Below are 24,134 nucleotides of genomic sequence, written 5' to 3'. Positions count from 1 at the left end.
CCTCACTTCCAGCAGGATGTTCTGAGCAATGAATTCAGTAGGTTGTCTAAGAAAAAATACAAGAGATCCTTATGTTCTATGCCATGTGAGGACTTCAAAAAATAATTTTTTCCTCTCAAGAGAAAAAGCTACATTTAGCATTCTTAGGAAATCTCCTTTATTCTGGTATAGATTCATGAATCTGTCTTAAACCCAAATTCACCTATGAGTGAACACTGACTTTAGGTACCACCTCTCCCAAGGCATGCAGCAGGAGAGAGGTGGGTAATCTCTGGGGTTGGAGAGGACAGGGATAGAAGCAGACACTAAAACTGAGCCACACCTGGCAGGACCTCCTGGCTCACTCTGCAGCCACCTTCAGACTGCCTGGAGATGAAGCGGGAGCTGGCTTGGTCCCAGTAACATCAGTGGCATGCGCAGACAATTTTACAGCTGCTCTAAGTACCTCTTGAGCATCCCTGATAATCAAGCTTCATGTCTATGTGTACTATTACAAAATGAAGGAGTGAATGGGTTGCAGTATTTCATTTAATCATCTTTATTGTTATATTAGACTCCTGAATAGGCTCCTTCATACACATAAGTCGATTTGAGTTACAAAAGATGTTGAGCGCTGTCTACCCAAAACAATTATAAAAAGGGAGTCAGTGCAGACAGCCTGTGCTCATGGCTGCAGTGCCATTTCATTCTGATTGCTCACCTCAGCATATAAACCTTTTATTCCTATCCACCAAGATCCGAGTGTCTGTCTTTTGAAATGTCTACTATAAAACCACACAGCTACCACACAGGAATTAGAAAGCTGCTGTGTTTCAGAAAATAATTTTTGTCCACAGTGTTTAAGCAAATCAGAATGAAATTATTCAACAGAGTTGAAAAGTCAGGACAAGACAGTGCAGTGAACAAAACAGAGCAGTATCCAATACCTTTGTGCAGCTCAACATCCTGTCTTTATTTGATGCAGAGAGAGAATGCTTCTTCCTGGCACGAACTGCACCTCCAGAGGTTATATCCACACATCGGAGAATACAGAAAAGAATACAAAATAAAATTGGAGGAGACAATCAGTGGGATTTTATTTTAAACTTACAGCTTGAAGATCAAAAGGTCAGCTTCAAGTTTCCAGCTTTTCTTATAGCAATGATTGGCTGAATTATGCAGCTCTTCACCAGGGCTAGATCTGGAAGTTATATACATTCTTTGTTATAATTTGACCTTGCAATAATCTGCCACAATAGGGATTATGGTGTTGTTAGAAGATTATTCTGCACCTGTTTCCATGACATTTGTCCCTCACAGAGGAAGTGTAAATACTGGTGACATCTACCCTCAGTGATGTCTTGTCACTCCTGTTGAGACATAGCTGGGAAGCAAAGAGAAAGGAGAAGGAAAAAGATAATGAAGAAATAAAAATAGAAGCAGAAAGTGGAAAGCAGTCTAACTTCCCCCTGCCCTAGCACTCCTGCCAACAAAGGAAAATAGAACAGGTACACAGGAAAAATCAGTACAAGTCAGTAAAGAGAAAAACATGTTGGAAACATACACAGAGAGATGCAGGACCGCCCAGACATTTATAGTAAAGTCATATTAAAAACTGTCTCTCTCTGAAATATTGGGAAACCCTGGATAAAACACTCCTGATATAAAGGACTGCTCAGGTTGAACTGGCAATATCAATGGGGAAAAAAGACAGATGAAAAGCAGGCTATTGCAGCTGGATGTTCTGACTGAAGTTAGACATTTCTTAGCGGGAGAGAAAAATAATAACTTCGGAAAAAAAACCTGAATAAAGTTAGAAAGTGTTTTCTACAGAACGAGTGAAAGGCTGGTGTCACAAGCACTGAAAGCAAAGCTTGAAACAAGCTTGAAACCCCAGTTTTCAAGCAGTCCAAAGCTCTCCCTCTGGTACCTGTTAACTTTCCAGTAATCACAAATGGGATGAAAGGGCCTAAGTTATTACATTTTGTTATTTTTATTACCTGTATCTTCATACAGACAAGCTACTCCAGGCTTACAATCCCATGATATTAAGTTACCTCATCCCTTAGCTGTTGATGGGAAATGGGAAAACTAACTTTTCAGGGCTGTTATAAAAACCTTATTCGGTCTCAGTATCACTCATATATACTGCCTTTGGTATAGATCACGTCTGTTACTTTCAGAAAAGAAGCTTTTCTATGGAAAAAAAGGTAGTTTTATTTACTGAACAACATAGTCTGCCACAAACAAATCTTTAGCTTAAAAATCTAAGATGAACACCTTTCTTATAACCTTCAGTGTTTTAATCCTGCTGAGGCTTAAGCCCAGGACAAATCCCATCTTACTGAACAGCAATATGAAAAGAAATAAATCTGAGTTTTGTAGCTATGTGACACTAAAATCTCACTGATTTCAGCTAGACCATAAACACATCACTGTCCCAAATTCCCATTTTTATAAAGACAGGCTGAGATTTGATTTACAAGAACATATGCCACTTTTAAAATATTCACCAGGTTTTTTATCTTCATTCATTCTGATGCACATACTTAAACAGTTTCCAGTATTTCTGTTTTCTTGGCCAAGCAGAAATATTTATTATACTTGTTAAAGTTTATATTACCCTGTAGCAAAGCAATTTATCATTACTATACATGGGTGACTTTCCTGATTATTAAAATACTGTTAAAGTGAAAACTCTTCAGCTGATCACACTTCTAATTTATTCTTGTTGTTTAACTTCAATCGGAATATAACTGCAAAATAATACATCTGGTCTAGAAATTGAGACATGGGATAGATAGTCAGAAAGGGGAGAGAAGGGGTCCTATCGACAAGGCTGAGTGTTTTGCACAGATATGATCTAGGTTCCCAGACTGTTATCAGGGCCACATGACCACGAAATGTTAATTTTGCCTCTAAATAGTAGATCTGCTTCAGACTTGCATTAGTAGTCCCATACCCCCTTGGACTGAGGGTGGCACATGCTGAGAAATTCCCAGTGGGAAATACACCTTCAGTAAGTAGTCTTGATATGAACTTTTCCTTTGCCACTTCCCTTTCAGCCATCTGCCAGAATAATATTGCTTGGCAATTTGGTTGCATCCTTGGGAAAATACACTGATCTGATAGTGAAAATATGCATATAACTATTGAAATGCTAAAATTACTGCAGGAAGCACCCCCTATGCTTTACAGAAGCCATCATTCTGTGAAACCTTCTGAAGAAGCATACATTTGCCATCTATATTGGCTTTGAATCTATTCCTTTTCATAGCAAATCATGGTGCAAAGAGGACTACCTTTATAAGCAGCAGCATTCAAAACACTCTGGAAGCCTGTCAGGAATGCAGAAACATAAGCTCAAAAAAGCAGTTTCAATAAAGTAAAACACATGATAGGAAGGCCAGCAATAAAGCAAACGGATGAGTCAGGAAGACTACACTGGAGTCACTGGAGTTCAGTTGGCGTTGGACTACCTGAGGTACCACTGTACCAGGCTGAAGTGACTGAAACTATTTCCCAAAATTAGAGCTTGATTATCAGTTTGTATCATGTTCTCACAGGCATAACAGAGAAGGTGAACATCACCCATGCTGAGCTCAGCACAGCTGGTGGGAAAGATAACAAAGCATCTTTCTTAACTATACTCACCTGACTTAAACTTACAGGTATTCACAGTCTGAAAATATTACTTCTGAATTACTGAATTACTTCTGAATTTCAGATCAGAATGGAATGAGGTTTGGGAACTGAATGAGCTTGTGCTTATGGCCCTAAGGACAAGAATAATGGACTTTGTCCCAGTTGAACCAGCTGGTATTTTATACTGTCCAATCCTGCACAATGGAAAACTTTCCCCACTGAATCTGGAGGTTTTAGTAGAGTCATTTTTAACAAGCAGTGGGAGGGACTTCAAGATCAAAACGTATAAAGAGGAAAGGTATGTAAATGTTCTAAAGCTTTTTTCAAATCCAATGAAAATGTTTTGATAGATTCAGATATTCCCATTGAATGTAATAGAAGTGGCAAATTTCCACTGTTGTTTAAAACACCTCCATTACATGACTTCTTACAGACTCTGTGACTGTAGAATTTTGCATACCACATTTCCAACTAGCACAGCTTATTTATGGCTGAATCATCAGCTCCTGTATACAAGGAACTGTGATGCCAATGCTGATAGAGAACAGCCCATAAAAGCTGCAATGTGTTCTGCTATAAGTTTTGTATAACGGTTCCTTCGGTCTTTGAGAGAATCTTGCAAAATTAAAACATAACAGAATTCAAATGTTTGTAAGCAGATAAGAGCACTGAGCTCATTATGTCTGTGCTTTTCATTCACTAGCAGTTACATTTTTCTCTATCATTTGTTGTCTTTGTAGTGATAACTCACATCATTTTAGAGCTGTCATGAAATGAGATTTTCAACAAAACATTTATTTTCAATCTGAATTCACCACATCTTTTTTTCTGAAACTGAAACTCAGGTCAAGTTGTCAACTGTTCTTTGCTGACAATAAAAAACTGCACCAATCAGAGTATATGCTTTACTTCCTAATGAGCTGTTTTTTTCTGTTTCTTCCTCTGTGTTATCTTAAAATGCAGAAGATGGTAATTTAGTTCACTATACAGAAAATCCCCTCCAGTAAAAAACACATTCTTCTGAAGCCGTAGCGGCCAATAGCAAATAAAGTTCAGTTCTTGGGTGATGTCAAAAACAATGCCTAATAGTAACAAAGCCAGCTGCTTTGATTTATATTGCCTTCCTCTAGCAATACAAGCCAGCATTCTGCTTGCCCTTTTCACTGCAGTTGCACATTAAGCTGAATGCTTTAGAGATTTTTCTACAGCAACTCCCAGATCTCTTTCCTAATCAGTATTCGACACATCTTTCCTTTTAGCAGATGCGCTATTTTTGCCCTTTGTTCCAAGATTCATTGTTCTCCATTAACTGCAGTTGCCATTTATTAGTCCAGATGCAGAAATGATCCAGCAACCCCTCATAAGTCGATGTGTTTACACCCACCCACATGTCTGTGCACCAGCATGCAACAGACCTTTGCATCATCATATATTTAAATATGTGCACTGAAACTATAGGCTGTTTACATGAGATTTATGATGTTTCTCAAACATACATATGATAATGAAATGAGATTTTGAACTGTTAAAAGTGAACCAACTTTAAAGATAGTTTCTGAAAATGTGCTCTTCTGGGCTTTGAGAATAACATAAAAATACATGAGGAAGCAGATCCTCAGCTGGTGAAAAATCTTGTTAGAATTAATGTTGTTGTGTTGATTTACACCAGGTAAGAGTGTGATCAATTAAATCTGTGCTGTGAACTATATAATTTTTTAATGAAAATTTAAATGTAATCATGCTAGGCCACAATAGTTATTTTGGAGAGAAAAAAGAGAGCAAAATTAAATATGGAAACACTAGGAGAAACCTTTCTTGAAATACAGACAAATTGGAGTAAGAAATGGAGTGTGTAATATTTAAATATTCAAACTACTGATAATATAAACAGGTGGCAACCATATAATGTAAAGTACATTAACTTGGAATTCTGTAGACACTTAGAAGATAGGAAAATAGGATTTCACATCGTATTAGTTCACTGGTCCATGAAATCCTATATCCTTCTTTCAACATTGGCTAGTAGATAATTCTTCAGTGGAAGACAATCCTGCCCCTCATAATGCATCTCAGAAATACAAAATGCTGTAACACAGGAGAAGCAGGAAAATAAAACGTAAGACAGTCACTGAAAAATTTCGAAAAAGCCAAAAGTAAGAGCTCATAGCTTTAATAATGCTAAAATATTCATTGTCTTAAAACCAAGCTTGGTTGGGTATTGGATAGCTAGAAGTATGCCGTGCTTTCTACCCTCAGGTCACTAACTCAGCTCATCTACCCCATCAACGCTGCCTAAAATTTATGATCACAGTTCCCTTTGTGAATAAAGATGTTTCCACTCCATAAAATCAATGGCACTGCTAGCACTCACTCTTCCACTTCTCCTACCGGGGGCAGCAGAGATGACAACTCAGTGAACCTGCCTTTGCGACAGTCCCCCCAAAACAGCACTGAGAGTCGTTATCAGAGAAAAGTTGGGAAACTCAGCAAATATTGTCTTAGCTACCACATAAATAAGCCTGGGTTTAAATCAAATTAAATATTGTGGCATATTCTGACTTAATATTTGCAGTTGCCAGTGAAAAGAAAAAAAAAACAACCAAACCAAAACAAACAAGTCTGCTGTCTTGTTTTCTCACTAGAAACCTGTACTGTTTAAAACATAATAGACACAACCATCCACCATCTTTATGCTGGAAACAGCAATATCCTGCTCAGAAGCCCTGGCTTCAGGTACCAGTAATGTCCAAGCACATATTAGTAGCAAAATGTCTCAGCTAAATATTACCAAAGGTGATTATGATGACAGGCAGGAGTTAAAGCGACCTGGCCTTAAATCAGCTCATCAATTAAAACCACACCCAGAATCAGGGACTCGCTGCACAGAAATCTCTTGCGAAGTCAGAGGGGATGAACAACCCAAATCAATGTTACCCATCAGAAAACTCTTTCACAGTATCACAGTATCACAGTATGTTAGAGATTGGAAGGGACCTCAAGAGACCATCCAGTCCAATCCCCCTGCCAGAGCAGGAACACCTAGATAAGATTACTCAGGAATGTGTCCAGGCGGGTTTTGAATGTCTCCAGAGAAGGAGACTCCACAACCCCCCTGGGCAGCCTGTTCCAGTGTTCTGTCACCCTCACTGAGAAGAAGTTTCTTCTCAAGTTTAAGTGGAACCTCTTGTGTTCCAGTTTATACCCATTACCCCTTGTCTTATCATAGTTTGCCATTGAGAAGAGCCTGGCTCCATCCTCATGACACTCCCCCTTTATATATTTATATACACTAATAAGGTCCCCCCGCAGTCTCCTCTTCTCCAAACTATAGAGACCCAGCTCCCTCAGCCTTTCCTCATAAGGGAGATGCTCCACTCCCTTAATCATCTTTGTCGCCCTGCGCCGGACTCTCTCCAGCAGGTCCCTGTCCTTCTTGAACTGAGGGGCCCAGAACTGGACACAATATTCCAGATGCGGTCTCACCAGGGCAGAGTAGAGGGGAAGGAGGACCTCTCTCGACCTACTGACCACCCCCCTTCTAATACACCCCAGGATGCCATTGGCCTTCCTGGCCACAAGGGCACAGTGTTGGCTCATGGTCATCCTGCTGTCCACTAGGACCCCCAGGTCCCTCTCCCCTACACTACTCTCTAACAGGTCGTTCCCCAACCTATACTGGAACCTGGGGTTGTTCCTGCCCAGATGCAGGACTCTACACTTTCCCTTGTTATATTTCATCAAGTTTCTCCCTGCCCAACTCTCCAGCCTGTCCAGGTCTCGCTGGATGGCAGCACAGCCTTCTGGCGTGTCAGCCACTCCTCCCAGCTTAGTGTCATCAGCAAACTTGCTGACAGTACACTCAATTCCCTCATCTAAATCATTGATGAATATATTAAATAATACTGGTCCCAATACTGACCCTTGAGGCACTCCACTAGATACAGGCCTCCAACTGGACTCCGCCCCATAGACTACAACTCTCTGGCTTCTGTCCTTCAGCCAGTTCGCAGTCCATCTCACTACCTGATCATCCAGGCCACACTTCCTCAATTTAGCTATGAGGATGCTGTGGGAGACTGTGTCAAATGCTTTGCTGAAGTCAAGGTAGACCACGTCCACCGCTCTGCCATCATCCATCCACAATGTTATTTCCTCATAAAAGGCTAGGAGGTTGGTCAAGCATGAGTTCCCCTTGGTAAAGCCATGTTGACTGCCCCTCATAACCCTCTTATCCTTGACATGCCTTAAGATGGCATCAAGGATAAGGTGTTCCATCACTTTCCCAGGGATGGAGGTGAGGCTGACCGGTCTATAGTTACCCGGGTCCTCCTTCTTGCCTTTTTTGAAGACTGGAGTGACATTTGCTTTCCTCCAGTCCTCAGGCACCTCTCCCGTTTCCCAAGACTTGGTAAAGATGATGGAGAGTGGTCTAGCAATGACTTCCGCCAGTTCCCTCAGCACCCGCGGGTGCATCCCATCTGGACCCATGGATTTATGGATGTCCAGATTGCTCAACTGGTCCCTAACCCATTCCTCATGGACTAAGGCAAACCGCTTCAGTGACCTGACTTCATCTGAGGTCTCAGGAGTACAGGGTTCTTCAGGACTGCCTCCGGCAGAGTAGACTGAGACAAAGAAGGCATTCAATAACTCTGCCATCTCTGTAGTTTCTGTCCTTAACTTCTAAAATCTACCTATCCTTTTTCTGTCCTGAGCAGGTTTCCCTCGTGCCAGCTCTCTCAGGGCACTGATAGCTCCTTTCCAAGCATCTTTCCAGAAAAAGACAGATTGCAGCAGGAGCAGCAACTGCTGCTTCACCAACCTAACACCTTCCTAGGTGTCCACCTGCAGGGGGGATGTGCAGACCAAGACAAGGCAAGAGCTGAGATCTGAACCCTGCAAGGAATTAACACAGGCCTTTACAAAACTCATCAATTTGTTTCTATATGAACCAGCAGAGAAGAGAATGAGGAGAAGAGAAAAGGAAGAGAGGTTGATCTGGGACTATTACAGGAGACATCAGCTGGACACCGGTAACGAGTGGTGTCCCTCAGGGATCGGTGTTGGGATCGGTCTTGTTCAACATCTTTGTCGGTGACATGGACAGTGGGATTGAGTGCGCCCTCAGCAAGTTTGCCGATGACACCAAGCTGTGTGGTTCGGTTGATACGCCAGAGGGAAGGGATGACATCCAGAGGGACCTCGACACACTTGTGAGGTGGGCTGATGCCAACCTGATGAAGTTTAACCATGCCAAGTGCAAGGTCCTACACCTGGGTCAGAGCAATCCCAGGCATGGCTACAGGTTGGACAGAGAAGAGATTCAGAGCAGCCCTGAGGAGAAGGACTTGGGGGTGTTGGTCGATGAAAAAATGAACATGAGCCGGCTTCAGTGTGTGCTTGCAGCCCAGAAAGCCAACCGTATCCTGGGCTGCATCAAAAGGAGAGTGACCAGCAGGTCGAAGGAGGTGATCCTGCCCCCCTACTCTGCTCTCGTGAGACCTCACTTGGAGTATTGTGTGCAGTTCTGGTGTCCTCAACATAAAAAGGACATGCAACTGTTGGAACAAGTCCAGAGTAGGGCCACGAGGATGATCAGGGGACTGGAGCACCTCCCATATGGAGACAGGCTGAGAAAGTTGGGGCTGTTCAGCCTGGAGAAGAGAAGGCTGCGTGGAGACCTCATAGCAGCCTTCCAGTATCTGAAGGAGACCTATAAGGATGCTGGGGAGGGACTCTTCATCAGGGACTGTAGTGACAGGACAAGGGGTAACGGGTTAAAACTTAAACAGGGGAAATTTAGATTGGATATAAGGGAGAAATTCTTTACTGTTAGGGTGGTGAGGCACTGGAATGGGTTGCCCGGGGAGGTTGTGAATGCTCCATCCTTGGCGGTGTTCAAGGCCAGGTTGGATGAGGCCTTGGGTGACATGGTTTAGTGTGAGGTGTCCCTGCCCATGGCAGGGGGGTTGGAACTAGATGATCTCAAGGTCCTTTCCAACCCTAACTATTCTATGATTCTATGATTGATATTTGGCTTTCTAATGAACATTGACTCAGGCCCACAAAGACATTTCTATAACATATTTTTCCCTTACTACCCTCTTTGAAGTAATTATATTTCAACTCCCTTGCAATTGTTAAGGTGGTAAAAGACATAGCACTGACAATAGTGCTAAGCTTAAAATGTGCATAGGTGTGAGGTATACATGTCTGTAGAGACAAACAATAGTGAAAAGTAACCAAGAGCAAGGAAGTGAAGTAATGGGAGAAGATTGTATACCATATGTACAAAAGGAGATACCATTACACCTGAATACATGACTTCCAACGTTTTGCTTAGTTTAGACCTTTCTGGAAAATTTATTTTCTTAGAATTTTAATAAAACTCTAGAACCTCCTACTTTCTCTTTATTTCTTCTCAATTCCCTAGACTGCAGATGCCACAAAAGACACCCCCAGGCATTCAGTTTGCCTCCTCTTTCCTTTTGCCTTCTTCCCACCTGGCAAATGTGCTCAGTCATCACCCAGCCATGTGAGAAGTGTCTGTCTCATCTCCATACCTATCAAAAGGTATAGGTCACAACTAGAATCACTGTCTCCCAGTGCACACATGTGCTTGTCAGGAGGCATTACTGGTGCATTGATTCAGATGCAAGTGAGCAACAGCACTCACTGACCCAGCAAAACCTTTTCTGATCTCTCAGGGGCTCTGTCAGTGTCCAGAAATCCCCCCGAGCAGTGCAGTAATATTCCCTCTCCAGTCTGGTCTTAGATTTTTCTCCTCTTTTATAAAAACAAAAAAAAACCAAGGTGTACTTGAAGTTTAATATAGCCACTTAATTGTCTCTGATCCTGGCTTGAGCTGTGCAGAGGAAGAAAATTAAGAACTCCATTTTGTGTGCTTTCTAAAGGTCTGGAGCAACCCACTTGCTTTATTTCAGCCCAGGAAAGAAAAAAGTATGGATAAATACCTTCTTACACTACAAAGACTTAAAGTCGTCTTTTACTACCATGGGCCATGTGGAAAGAGAACACATTGCAAGGCAGATCACATTAATCTCCAGAAAGCTGCTGTAGGGTGCATGATCAGAAACATTCAAATAATACCATTTATTGTTATGAGCTCACACCTAGTACCCTGAGCAGCGAGGTTATGGATGGAGCTGTATTAGGCCATCCTAAGCTTCTTTGTGTAAGCAGAGCATTGTGTTCATGTCTTCATTGCTAAGATGTATTTACATTGAGAAATAAGTATGGAGCAAGATCAAAGGATGACAGAAGGGACTGCTTGTCCTTCCTCTACCAGGGCAGAGACCCCACTGCAGTGCTGCTACCTCGTACCACTCTTGCCTCACACACAAGTTTGGTTTTCTCCTCTTTTTGAAGGGTGACAGAAAGAAAGCCCTCATAGCAGTCAGGGGAAGTGTCTCGATAACCAACATGAATTTTGTACATAAACCAAAAAGACACCATTTTCCTGATTCCTATTAAAGAGCATGGTCACTTCTTTCATCTATTCCCACATGATTATTTCACTAACAAACAACAATAAAATGACAATTTACAGTGAAAAGATTTCAGAACTGTAAAGCATTCTAAAAGCTGAATTCAGGCAGAATCTGATGATGCAGTAGATCTCCTAAGCCAGATCTATTCATACAAGGGTGATTGGAAAAAATATAGTCTGATACTTTTTTTTAATATACTTTGGATAACTGCAATATGCAGAGCAGCATCATTTAATATATTCAATGATCCATCTTGTCATGTTACGGCTTCATCTGATATGATCTATGACTTAACAGCATGCTATTATGTATATAGAAAAAAACTCTAGCTTGTAATAAATTATCACAGCCGCTAGTTATTTTGCAGTATGTATTTACTTTCACATTTAACCCATGCCAATGTAAGTCCGTTTACAAAAAAAGAGGTCCATTTCCTAATCTTTGTGAGCTCTATATAAGCATGACCTGTGGGATCTTGTGATATCTTTCCTGGATCGCAAATATTCAGTACATGACCACTAGACCTGAAGTCTTGTTGATATACGAATAAGAACTTGCTGATTCACTAATAAGAACTTTGATCCATCTTCAAAGATGATGAGCAAGTCAAATCCTACAGCTACCATGAAAGGAACAAAATCTAAGCAGCCCTAATTCCCTCTTCTGTTTTGGAAAGTTTCTTCCATAATACTTGTTCTACCCTTGAAATAACTACTTGATAAAAAGCTCAAACCTGGATCCTACTTGTCTTTTCCAGAATGAAAATTACTCTTTCACATGGCTTGAAGTTGTGTAGTGAAGGGGTTGATCCTGCGAATCACAGATGGACAATCAGGCTGTGATTTTAAGATCTGGAGATGATTTGAAAATGATAGATCCCACAAAAATGCAATAATAGAGCAGGCACCAAACACTTCCTAATTCATCTAGCAACAAGCTGTTTTCCAGTGCAGGTGCAGATCCAAGCAGAGTTCCATATCAAAACTAAAATCTCTTGCCTTGGTCAAAATGGAATTCCTAAACAGCTTTCCCCCTCCCATTGTAAATGATATCGTTTGAGGTTCTTTTATTTCATTTTTCTTACAAATTACATTGAAACAATAGAACAGCATAAAAAAACCCAAAGTATACCCTGCTAGATTCAGCAACTAAAGTTAAATAGGTTTTTTTTCTACTTGATTGTAGTTGTAATATTTCAGATTCTTTCTACAAAGAGCAGAATTTAATGACTGTTTATGGATTTTTCACCCCCTTAGAGAATTTCTGCAAAATTCAATTATTTTTGGAGACTGCTTGAGTTTATATCTCACAGTGATGATGAATTGCCTATTGTACTGGCAGACTTAAAAACAATACACAAAAATCAATTCTTTGACAAACGGAAAGACACAGAATCCAGGATTGGCACACACACTGCCTTTGCCCTGAGTAACAATAATTACAAGTATCAAAGAGTTTTGTTTAAACATATATATAAGCAATTTTCATGTTCAGATGTGACAGTAGTATTTAGGATTGCTGACTGTCTAAAGTAAGAATAATATTATGCATCAAATAAGAGCATTAGAAAAAACAATAAATAACACTGAGAAGGGAATTTAAGTAATGCCTTTTATAACCAAGAGGTTTACAACTCAGATCTGTTAATAAAAGTAAAACATTGCACCAACCAGAGCAGAAATCCTTCTGTGAAGCTCTGAGATACAGTTGAAGTGAACTTTTCATTCTGCCCATGAATCTACAAACAAGTTATATCACATACTTAGGGTTGAGGAGTATATAAATTGTCAAGAAAAAATATGGTTAGCCTGAAGCTACCAATAAAAATTTTTGTACTGCCAAGTTGGGCTTTGTGAACCAGCTGATCTTCCCCTTCTAAAAGTATTTTCATATTAATCTCATGCTAATCCAATCAAAAAGTATTGTGCTAGTAAAATCTGACTGTGTAGTGCTGTGGTTTTACACAGCAAACCTGTTTTACACTCAACTTGTTCTCACCCTTAGACAATCAGATGCTATGATTTGGGGGGTTTTGCCATAAACTTCTCAGCAACCTTGAACAATCCCAGGATCTTTCATGGGGAATGACACTAGCAGCAACAGTGGAAATACTGCTGTAAGAAAAGCATGCAGCATGCTGTCCCTCTGAGAAAGGCTGATAATATTGTCCACAAGAGACCCAGATCTTTGCCTCTAAACTTCATTACGAGGAACACTGGCTCTGAACACAGTTTCCTATACAATTTCACCAATGCAAAAAGAATGGCAGAAACATTTAACACTCATCTTCTTGAGAAAGTGGCCACTGTATCTTTTCTCTGTTGTTGGGCAGACACAAGCCTATTAGCTAGATTCGTAATTTATCCTGCTTTAGAAAAGCAGTGTGCAGGACAGTACCAGCAGCATAGCCCACATTATCTCCATGTTGCTGTGAGGCAGGTATGACCCTTATCGCCTGCTTGGGGTTGCCTTTTCACTGCTAAAAGTAAAAATACCGAGGAAGCACGAATGGTACATCTCTGGGAAGTAAGACATGCATGGCATACATTGAAATTAAGGTGCCAGCTTGCCAATTTTAACGGGTGACCTCATGTCCGGCACTTTGAAAAGACCGTTTTCAAAAGGCAATCAGCATTTCCTGGGAAAAAATCAGTTTCCTGACAAGGGGCTCATGCTGAGTATCTCTCAAGAAAGAGCTACCTTGCATGGCTTATGTGAAGAGATTTGTCAAAAATACCTGGGTTTTTTTATTTGAGGATGTCAGCATTTATTACTTTTCTGGTTTTTTTCATTATTTTTTATTAGTATTGCCAAGATACTTTCAGTCTAGGAAAAATGTTCCTGTTTTGAATGTCACTCCATGGATCTCCTGCCAAAACACACATGCAATTATGTTGTCACTGAAAAGCAAGAAAGTCAAATCTTGAAGCTCTTACTCACTTGTGTAATCTCACTGAATCCAAGCAGTGGGATCAAGCTCCTAATTATGTATCCCTGAAAGACATTTTGTTATAATGCTCCTGAATATCTCCACTGAGGAGCCTCCATGACTCTCTTGCATTATAAGAGCTTTGCAATAACTCATGAAAGCACTGTAGCTCTGCAGACAAGCTGTACAGAGCACGGGGATTTGGTTTTCTTCCTTCCTGCAGAGGTGAACTAAAAGCCACCGCTGAGAGTCTACTGTGCAGTGACCACATTGTTCTCCACCTATTTACAGATGAAACTTTCCCCAGTGGTTTTCACACTGGTGAGTTACAAAAGGGAGGTATTGAGCAAGTCCTACACTCACCAAAGGTAGAAACAAAAGGTTTCTCACGGTCTGTAGCTGTGACAGAAGTGGGATCAGACCAGAAATTGTAGATTAAATCATGTGCATGAATGCATGAAATTCTGGTGGTTTTATTAACTCATCATGTCTATGTAAAGGCTGTCTAAACTACAAAACCATCCTAAAACACCTTCCTAGCACAGACATAGCTCATCGCAGCAAAAACCTTCAGTTTAGGTAGCTTTAGCTGCCCAAATTAAGTTAGTTCTACTAACGAATAACTTCATCCATATGAAAACTTTTGCCAGTACAAATATACAGGCTGACATGTGTTCACATGTATGTATGACATACCCAATCTCTGACTTCCTTGGGACTTTTAACTGTGTGGCACACAGAATTAAAGTTTATGTAAACTCCTACAAGACAGAATGCTAAAATAAAACCACAAATTGTCCACACACAAGAGCATATAGCCTAATGCTGAGGGAGGTCTGCATCAATCCTTGTTTAATTAACAGTATCAGCAAAGGCCACCTCCACAACACAACAGAAGCAAAGGCAAAGACACTACCATGGGTAGGAAAGGCAAAAAGTATTAAAAAGAAGGGAAAGGAGGTAGAAACAGCAAATATTCTCAACCAGAAGCTGCCTGTGAATAAAAGCATCACCACGTGAGCACAAGTTTGTCTCAGCAGCAGAGTGAATAGCCACAGGACATCAAGAGATCACCTGGCATCAGCAGGTTCATTCAAACCTAAACTTGACTGTTGCATGGTCACAGCTCAACCCAAAGTACCTCATATCTAGAGGCTTGGTCTGTACATAGGTAACATCATTTTTGTTGCAATCTTCTTCCCCACAAAGCCAACAAACAAACACCACCACAAAGCAACAAACCAAACTACCATTTATGAGACAAAATAGAATACTCTCTATCCTGTTTTAATACACACACATGAACACCCCCCCCCCCCCCCGACACATTATTTGGGGAAATAAAGACACATCCTGTCATTGCAAAGTCCACCAGCTGACAATATTTTCTGACAAGCACCTTGAGGGCAGAAATCAGAGCCGCTAAGCAAGCCTCCTTTGCTATTACTCACCTATGCTGAAAAGCCATCCTGCTGTAGCAATATATAGCTAGTCCTAGACATATTCATAACTATGTATTTCAACTTCTTTAATTTCTCTTAACTTCTAACTGCAAATGCCATGTCTCCGTCACTTTCTGTAAGACTTTCTAAAAATCAGGACACCTTTGATGATTGCTGTACTTTTGGTCTAGAGCCATTATTAAGTGCATGTACTTCTTTACCTTTTCCTAAAATACAATTACTGAGAAAATGGTTTGTACAGGTATAATTTTTGTGGGTGAGAAAATGCATTGCAATTTAGCTGCATTATGACACAAGCTCAGCACCTCCATGTGCTCAAATAGGGAAGATCAAGAGTTATGCTCAAGAGGAGGAGGACAATGCTGTCACCATTCAGCATCATTCCCCTACATTGCCAGGGGCAGACACATTTCCATACAGCTGGTAACATTAATTAAGGTTGCCTTTTAGGGAATTCCTTAAGGGATCCATACTATCCTCTAAGTTAAGCACTGCATGAGCAGAAACATGCAAACAGAGCAGTTTTTAAACCAGTGAGGCAAAACAGCATCCCACCTATATTAAAATAACAGATAAAAGAGAGAAAAGAAACAAAGCCACAGAGAAAAGAAATATACAAATCTTGTTCTTTTAGTACCATATTTACCATGCACCTTTATAGTGAACAGAAATGCTCCAGCATCTACTAACCACCTGTTTCAGTCAAATCCTTGATTTGTCCATTATGTGAATCAGATCAGAATTCTGAAAATAATAGTAAAACAGACATCAGTGGGGTCAGGAATTGCCCTACAAACAGGATCCACACAAGACAGATAATGGCTTGGGACATTGCCATGCTTCAGTCTGCAACCCTCCACATTTCTTCCTCCTGTTTCTCACAGAGGTTTTGACACTTCCTTACTTTTCAGATGCTCATTGTTCTCATTAATCTCATTTTTGGCAAAAAATTCCCAGCCTGTAGCTAAGGAACTGCTCTCCTGACCTGCCTTCTTCTACCTTCATAGTAATAGAGGAGGGGGGAAAGGATACATGGAAAAGCAGAGCTGATAAAATCAAATGCCTCTGTTTAGGGTGTTCAAGTTTTCTAAAGCCTTCACCAAGTTTTACTAAAACAAGTATTACAGATGGGCCATACAGCCCACCAGGGCTGGTGGGGTGGAGACATCTGCATAACCTCAGGGCTCCCTCACACAAACTAGGGCAGAAAAGCATGCTCTGAACTTAAAGACAGCGCTGTGGTCTACTGGGCTTTGCCCTAGTGTGTCCCAGTTTCTTCCTGTTTTTGGAAGCTTGGCTTTTCTACTGGCTTTGTACACGCAAGTGAACTAGCTCCCCAACTTCATGAAGCGCCTGCAGAGACTCATAAACAGTTAGCTGCAGCTGTCATTTTATACAAATGCTTCTTGCTGTGATGAAATGGAAATGCAATGTGTTCCTCATCAAAATCATCCTTAATTGCAGCTAATTCCAGTGCTATCAGAGGAAGTGTTTGCACATTTGCTTATCACAGCCACACTGGCAGACGCTTACACTGCTTTCCTATTGATTCCATACCCAGTTCAAAGCAGCCTGCCTTAAAATTCTCCACGGACCACTTCCAGTCATCTTCACAGATCTCGTGCCCATGCTAGGCTTCATTGAAGTCACTGGGAAAATTTCCATTGATTTTAATTGAACAGGCTGCTTGGCTCCCCCTGCCCTTCTCTGGCAATAAAATATTCCAACCAAAAAATTCAAGACCACGTGACTGTGGCTCTCCTATTTTATGGCAAAAATCAGCTAATGTCCTCTTCAGGTTTTATCATGATTTACAAAGGAGAACCATTTTTGTGTGTTTTCATCTTGAAATGTGCACCAGTTGTGTAACTGGTCCGAATGTGACAGTGCTCCAAATTATGCATCAAGATTGCCTTAAACAGGACTTTTGAAAAACAAGTATTTTGCATTATATGTTATACTAGCAGTTTCCTTCATTAGTTTGTGTGTTGATTTCTTTCTTTTTCTCAGGCAAAAGATAAAAATTTCTACATAAACCATACCATATTTTGAAACAATATTTCAGTCAGGGCAAATTTATTCCTATCTATTGCATTACTGCAAAATCTGAGCCCCCAGGTTTGCTTGCTCTGAAATGGAGAACTACAGAAAGGTGAAAATAGGCCATTTGCCATGATTCTCACCCTTTTTTTAACTGACTGGAAAGGAAAGAACAGGACAGGGACAGCTGAAGACGACCTATCGGGTGACAATGGTGAAGGAGTCTTGCTAACTCCCTAAATAATTGTGCCCCAGCACTAAGCATCTCCCAGGGCTGACACTCCTCTCCTGCATTTCCTTCACTCTTGGGAAGGAAGATTCCTTTTCCTTGTCAAATTCTATGAATGTTTTGATTACAGTGTTAACAAAGGTCTGATTCCACTGAAGTGCTGTGACGGAGCCTATTCAGGGTGCGTTATTATGGCAGCAGGGGCATATACTAACAGGGAGATTCCTTCCATGGCAACGAAAAGAAATCCACAACAAAAGAAGTCCAGAAAGTTCAAGTCTACCTCAGGTTCACTGGTTTCTGCTCTATTCTTTCATGCTATTCATTTACTCACAATGAAGTACTGCAGAATTCAAACACATATTCTCTATGCTTCTTCTGTTATACAAAACAAGGTTGATTCAATGAAAGGGAAAAAAATAATTAAACAAAACCTCCCCCCAAAAAATAATAATTAGAAATAGAACAAAAAAAAAACACCAGCGAAAACAACCACAAAACAACACAAAACTTCACACACACACACCCCCCAAAAAAAAACCCAAAACCAAGCTGTCTCTTTTAGACCAAGTATCCTACCACAGAGACTACCCACACCAACAGCTAAGTGAAGTTCATCAATTACCTGGATTGTTCACAAAATTACGTCCTAATAACGTCAGATTCCAGAATTTCTGTCTCTGACAGAACAAAAAACACCACCCCTCTGTGTTCAGCCACAATAAATAGTTTACTTAATAACTGATATTCCCTTCCACTTAACACAATGTTAATTGAATGGATCCCATTACAATATAAATAGGAAGGACCAGATTAAAAAAAACCCAAACCATCTGCAAACGGAGCCAAGGATTTTAATGGAAAGAACATAAAGGCTAGCAATTGTGTGGTGAAGTGCATCAAAATGTTAATTGCTTATAGGCTCATGCTTCTAGTAGTGGAGAAGATGATGAAGATAAGGTGCAGTAAAATGTCTTTTCAGACAGCAGACATTCTAGTCCTTGGCTATTCTGCAGTGGAAATAGCACAAACGTGGAAATGGCTAAACTAAGAAAACCAGTTGTGCAGATTTATGACCTCTACCTTACAGTGAGGCCTAGCAATCAACATAGAGCCAAGGTCCTTACCTACCTACACACCAGATGTGGGATGTGGGAAGTTGATATTAACAATCCAAAAGGGTTATTTTTTTGCATGTGCTTAAGATATTTCAAGAGGTAGTTTTGGAGGCACTAATTTTTAGACAGGCTCTGTCTACACTAAACTCTGTCAAAACGTATGCTTTCTGTGATAAATAGGAAAGAGCACAGTAGCCTACAGTCACCTAAGGCAGAAGAAACTGGAGAATCTAGCCTTAAACATAAGTCCCAGGTTCTTCTGAAAATTCTTACCTTATGGTCTCCAGACAATGCTATTGAGGCATTTTATGAAAAGCTGAACAGGGCTACAGTCAAATCCTTGCTTGTCTCCAAATCACATCAATCTCCTAATGAATGGCATGAGGGTGTGCTCATGTTGACTCCTCAGCTCCCCAGTGCTCTTTTAAGAAGAAAGGAATGCACTTCTTCCTCATTTGTGTGTCGTTGGTAGGACTGGGAATTAAATCTCAGTGGTAAAGTATCGAGAATGAGTGATGATATCCAAATCTGAAAGAACCATGTTTGTCTTTCCAGTTTTAGTAGCTGGATGTAGAAGAAATGTCTTTTTTACTGGTGATGCAAATCAGGACATAAAAGGAGAATGATTAAAGAAAATACTATGTCATTCCTGATGGAATAATGATTCATACAGCCTCCCTTAATATTAAGGGAGGAAATACTGATTTTAATCTGATGAATCCCAAAATTACATGAGGTTCTCAAAGTCACACAGAGCAGCCCAGGTGAGATTCTCCTAGCTTTCATTTCTTACTTGTAACTACAGAATATCCTCACAAGTGCCATAAAAGGAACTTGGAGGCATGAGAGTCTGGGGAATTTTAAAATGTCAGAAACATGCAAATATTGTGGATTAGTATTCCACACAGAGCCATAATTTTCATGTTTGCACTCATTTTAGCATTCCTTTTAAATTAAAGGCACAATAGGTAAGCTGGCAGCATGCAGTTGGTTTAAAGAGTTTAAAACATCCTTATTCAATCTTTTTAACAGAAGCTATTTAGAACCCTATTTTTGTGCTCTTTCGAAGGTAGCGGGATTTGATCTGAAAACTAAATTCAGCAGGAAACCAGCAGGTAATTTGGGTTAATGGGTTTGTGTATTTAAATACAAATAATATGAATTAATAATATCCCTTCAGATGTTTAAACGTACCTTCAGATACAGACATCTAGCTGTGTAGGAAAGATTTACAATGGAACAAAACTGTAATCACCAGGGAATAGGCACAGAAGAAATGTACCACTTAGGAGTGCCCTGAAGTAGACCTCAAGACCATTGCTCCACTCAAATAGATGCAGCTGGGGGGTAGATGAAGGATGTAGGGACTTGCACTGCAGTGCCCGCTGCCAGAGGTATACTCTAGGAGTGCATGAAGGCAATCAAGCATTTGCAAAATACAGGGACAAAAATTCCAGAGGTTGATCAAGTGGATTTAGATGGGTGGGTTTAGAGTCAGCCATCAGCAAACACTAACCACAGGCTGAACTCATGCTGTTCTCTGACTTAGAAACACTCCATTTCATTTGCAATTTTGGATCCAATTTCGTCTTCAGATGCTGACTGAAATGCAGAGAAATTGGCATCGATCTGATGTATTTTACAGTTTGCTCACCCCTAGAAGTGCAAGCTCCATGTTCCCTTTCCCCTCTGTCTGATGATGGACCTAACACATCAGAGGAGAGTGTATCACCAGCCAGCAATGGGATGGAAACTGTAAACCTGCTCAGTGATGCTGGAGCTGGCTATCCTGAATCTCACATCCCAGTGAGTGTGCTGAGCTCTGAGTTATCCTCTCTCCAATTTTCTCCCTTTTTCTGGCCTCAGGACCTGCGGTCTCTGCTGTGACAGTTGTGAGCAGTGAGTGCTGCTTGCTCTGAACAAGCTGTGAACAGACTACTGCCATGGAAAAAAAGATGATGGATACTGCCCTTCATCCCTGAGCTCTCAGGATACAGTCTATGCTTCTCAGAGCAAGGCAGTAGTTAGGAGCCCTCACCTTGTCTCACCACTGCATCATTGTACAGAATACCACTGCTGCTGTAGCCACCTGAAAGGAAAACACCATAGCTGTGGCTTGTTGAGCTGCTGGCCCCTGAGAAGACCTGTTGCTCACCATCCGGCTCAGGTGGAGGACATATGGTTGCCTGCTCCTTTAGGGACAGCTCCAGGCATGTGCAGCACTAGAGCAGAGAGAGGTTTGGGAATTTTAGTGTCAGAGAGAACACGAAAGGCACTTGTTTCTCCCTCTGTCCTGGCTTCTTAAAAATGCTTGTCCCTTTCAGCTTGCTTAAAGTTCTGTCTTTATGTGCCTATGAGCACATAAAGATGTGCTGATGGAGTGCCACCAGTTTAAATAGACTTTCCCTTGCTAAGCAAGGGGAAAACATACAAAACCAACCCAAACAAACAAAAGCTTATCCTATTAGCCAGTTGTCAATTATCCTCGATAAGCAATTGTACCAGTGGCCAGAGGGAAATGCTGGCAGGTGTAATTACTGACTTCTTTTTCCAGGGTTATAACCTTTGACTTGCAAAGCCTGTCTTCAGGTACAAAAAAATAAATCACTGCATAAATTATGATAAGCTTCTGCCCTGCATAAATAAGGAAGTTTTCGACTGAACCTGGACAATTTTAGTTGCAAAAGCATTTTACTTCTAGTGCTTCTCCACTCATAATGGGCGAGGTGAGCAAATATTATCACAAAATGTGGTCTCTTGTTAAAACTTACAGGTACCAGCACAGAATATTATATTGAAAAACATTTACGTAGAAAAACATTGCATGCTGAGTTGACAAGAATCTACTTGTGCTTATTACAAAAAGATACAGTGCAGTTTAAAACTGACAATACATTACCACAAATCCATCTTTTGCTTAGGATGATAAACCAAGATTGAATTATAGATTTCACAGTAGCAATTCCTACATTCTGCATTTAAATCCACACCTTCTGCTTCCCTAAAGCTTTTTTAATCCATTCATTTGAAATAAATGGTCATGCTCAAAAAATAAATGCCTCAGTTCATGAACATTTTCATTGCAAGAAACATAGCAACTCAGACCCCTAAATTGTTCACAGACCTTTTTAAAAGGAGCTCTTGCATCAAAACCTAATTTTTAACATTTATTTATTTATTTATTTGTGTTGAGATTGATTTGTAAACAAATACATGCCCCAAGTACATATCTGCATTTCCTACTTAATTCAGATTTGCAGACAGTGCTTAGAGATAGTTACATTTTGGGCAGAATTCATATTTCAGATCATCACCACTCATACATGAATATTTAGTGACATATGAAGTCCATCTAATCCACCAACTGAAATGCAAGTGAATAGGACAAGTTTGTTATCCACATTCTCCCACTGAATTAAGCATTTCTGTCTGGTATGAAGTTATTTAAAATTGAAATTTCTGTCAGCAGCTGTAAATATGGGCCAGCTACTTCAAACTGATTTTACCCTAGAAAGGGACAACAGCGAGTGCCCAAACCCAGACTACTGCTGCTTTCTGCTCCTTTCACTTTGATAATTCAGTTACAAATAAAAGCAGTTAAAACAGTCAAAAGCTTACTGGACTGAGCAGTCCAGGCCAAATTTCTTGTCATTCTTCCTAAATAGCCATCCTCAACTTGTAAACAGATGTGTGTGTGGGAGAGAGAAAGACTTCTTAACTCATCCCCATAAATCTGAAAAAGTTCAACATTCAAACTCCACCAAATGTTAATCAGTCTGCCGCCTTTTGTTATTCTTATGAATGACTGTAGTCAGGCTATTTAAAGCAACTGATGCATTCAGTTGTTAATTGTAAGTGCCCATTGAGGGCACCTCAAATGAACCACAGTCTCCCCTCAGTTCTCATCCCCTCTTCCCAGCAAAGGGCTGGAAAGGCTTTAAGAGAGAACAAGAAGTTCATCTACTAAGCCAACAGAGTCCTTCAGAAATTATTATGGAAAGGGAAGGTCAGACTTGGAGGAAAGAGAAAACACAAATATTTTAGTAGTTTTCTATTTATCACCCAGACCTGCCATAGCTCTGCACTTCCTTGTTCTCAGACCTTCTGAAGAGAAAACTACCCAGGCTCTATCTGTTCCCATTCTTCCCCTGCCCCAGCCAGCGAAGAAGGGTCCTGTGTGAGAAGATGACACTATACAACCATTGCCAAGGTCAGTATAATTTTTACAAAGCCAGGATTATTCTGTCTCTCAGACTTCTGTTTACCTCTTCAACTTGTCTCCTCAAGTGGAGGCAGAGGTTGTGTGCCATCATTCCATAAGTGTTATTTTATATGCTAGCAAACCTCTGTTTCAGCCCACTAAATAAATATCTAAGTGTCAGCCTTGCAAGTATTCATGAATGATTTCAACTTAAACAACCAGACCCAATAATTTGAATGGTTTTATTTGCAGAGTGTAAAAATAAGTACACTCACTTTTGTTGTGCAGGTCTATAACTGGCTTAGAGCATGTGCTCTGCATGAAGGTAACGAAACAGCTGTACCATCCTGTTTAAAGCCCATATAACCATCTGAAGGGTATGATAAAAAATTAAAAGGAAAACTACCTTCAAGGAAAAATCATTCACCACATGAAAGAGTCACAGGACTTCTTCCTTTAACCTAAGCAACATCACATGAAAATAAAACAGTGTTGGTGTTCCTAGATACAGCAATTCTTCTACACCTCTTGTCTGTGAGCCTTAGTGCTTGGAATTCAAAGCAGAAGGATGTAAACAGGTACTGCTGGCAATACAAATGCCTTTTGTAGGGCCCTGCCAGTGAGCAGTGCTGCTGAGCTCAAAGCCCCATGAAGGAGCAGGAGCATTGAACAGCCAGGGCTGTGAGGAAGCAAAATGAATCAGGTGACCTGGAGCTGAACAGAATCAGCATAGCAATGCTAATTCAGCCCTCCTCATTAGTTAATGAGAGAGAGTGAGTTTGTGTTTGCATAAAACAGAAAGCTGAGGCCTTGGGATCCATAACAGGTATTTATCTGAAGAACAAATACCCAAACCTAAATCCGAATTCATACAGTCTAGATGTGCGCAGTTTAGAAGCTTCAAGTACATAAATAGCAAGCACATCAAGTAGCATTTCTGCCAGAGTGGCTTATCAGACATTTAAGTGGCTCAACAACAGCATGGATCTACCATGGATAATGTCCAGCAATGTCCCACA

Source organism: Psittacula echo (genome assembly GCF_963264785.1).
Source record: "Psittacula echo genome assembly, chromosome: 9".
Lineage (NCBI taxonomy): Eukaryota > Metazoa > Chordata > Aves > Psittaciformes > Psittacidae > Psittacula > Psittacula echo.
Note: the sequence above shows the minus strand (reverse complement) of the source record.